Consider the following 1,826-nt stretch of genomic DNA (forward strand, 5'->3'; position numbering starts at 1 on the left):
ACATATATTTTACAACTTATTTACTTAATCAACCTTTCATTAAGGATTGTTTGTTTTGCCATTAGGTGCTTGATTTTTTATTCCAAAAATATTTTTAATACTTTTTTGTACAGAAAACAAAATTGGCCAAATATAGTCAATAGAGTGGTTGTTTGTCTTATTAAGGACATAAATGGTATTTTTATTTTTATTTTCTTTTGATTAAATTTATTTAAATGAATATTAGAGTTAATACTATCATTTTCCACTATCATCTAGAAGATTGGTTAAATCTATTGCAAATTATAAATGCTGTTTTATTAAAATGTTAAATATTACGTAGATTTTAGTAAATTCATGAAATTACAAGGATATTTAATAAATTCCGTACATACACGGATCCCCGCTAGTGCAAAATAATGATGTCTATTGATTGGTTAGTTTCTCGCCACCCAAAAACCTAAAAAATAGGAAGCAGCCAATTGATTGGTTAGTTTCTCGTGGTTGGTCTTGGTCCCACTCTTTATCGATCTGCTTTTTTCAATTTATGAATCTGGTTTGCCCATTCAAAATGATGTCTCATCATGTAGCCCAAAAAGTCTCCCAAGATCCTGACTCCATCGCAGAGCCGGATACAAGTGGAACCCTCCAATCCAATTTCGGTTTTGACAATTTTTGTAAAAATGAACTTTGTCCCACATCGTTCCTACAGCAAAACCAAAAGAGTTCTTCCAAGTACCAAGAGAACAAAGGGCACGACTTTACTTGAACAGGATCTGTTCTATAGGCTCGTACCTCTGTATCCTTGAGTTCTAAGGAGACAGGAATCGAAGTCTGGTGGATGAATTTGAACCCTGCGATCAATTAATTGCCTTGGGATCTCAAGACTTTAGATTCTATGGGCCGTAGAGGATCGTTCTCAGCCATCAAGTAGCTGGGATGATCGCACGGTTGTCTGACAGACTCTCGTCCCTTTTTTCTCATTCCAATTAATTCTTAAAAAATCATTTTAAAATATGGTTATTTACTAGAACACATCTATAGAAAAAATAGGGTTATTTGTTTTGTGAGATAAAAATAGTAAAATGATCATTTAAATTAAACGGAAAGTGTTAAAGGGAATGGACCAATGGTTGTTTATTCCAAAATTACCCTTAAATTGAAGAGATAATGTTCAAGAGTATGGATCCTTGGTTGTTTTATTCCAAAAGTGTTTCTGATACTTTTTTATATAAAAAGCAAAATTGATCAAATAGAAAAAATAGTGTTTGTCCCTGTTTTACTAGAGTCAAAATTGACATTTTTGTTTTCACTTTCTTTTGATAAATTTATTTGAATGGATGTTAATATTAAAACTGTCATTTTCCACTTTTATGTAATGGAAGGTTGATTGAGTAATTGATTACAAACTATATGCAGTGTTTTAGTAAAACACAAAGTATAGGGTAGGTTTTGGTAAATTAATAAAATTATAAGGGGTGTTTTAGTAAATGACCCTTATGGTTATTTTTTCTAAAATTATTTAATTGATAGTGAAAAAAGCTATTTTAAATATAACAAAAGTATGAAAAAAATACTTTTTGGGAAATCAAATTATTTAAAACCAAAAAAAAAAAATTAATCAACCTAACAACGATCCCTTTTCTAATTAAAATCATTTTAAAATACAATGGTTGTTTTTTCATTCTAAATTATTTGATAGCGAAAAAAAAATGTTTTATATATGACAGAAGTATGAAAAATAATGCTTTTCGGGAAATTGAATTATGTAAAATCAAAGCCAAAATACTTTTTGATGAATCAATTTTTTGTGTTAAGTACCTCGTCATTCGGTTTGCTTCCAAGTG

At 29.8% G+C, this 1,826-nt stretch overlaps 1 non-coding gene across 1 annotated transcript; it reads left to right on the forward strand.

Moving 5' to 3' along the window:
• The first annotated feature begins 734 nt into the window (after positions 1–734).
• On the forward strand, positions 735–944 carry LOC148804394 (small nucleolar RNA U3). Its single transcript, XR_016081511.1, has one exon. It is a non-coding gene; the product is annotated as a small nucleolar RNA U3 (small nucleolar RNA).
• Positions 945–1,826: the final 882 nt, after the last annotated feature.

Source organism: Nelumbo nucifera, chromosome 1 (genome assembly GCF_055504915.1).
Source record: "Nelumbo nucifera cultivar China Antique chromosome 1, China Antique-T2T, whole genome shotgun sequence".
In the NCBI taxonomy this organism is placed as follows: Eukaryota; Viridiplantae; Streptophyta; class Magnoliopsida; order Proteales; family Nelumbonaceae; genus Nelumbo; species Nelumbo nucifera.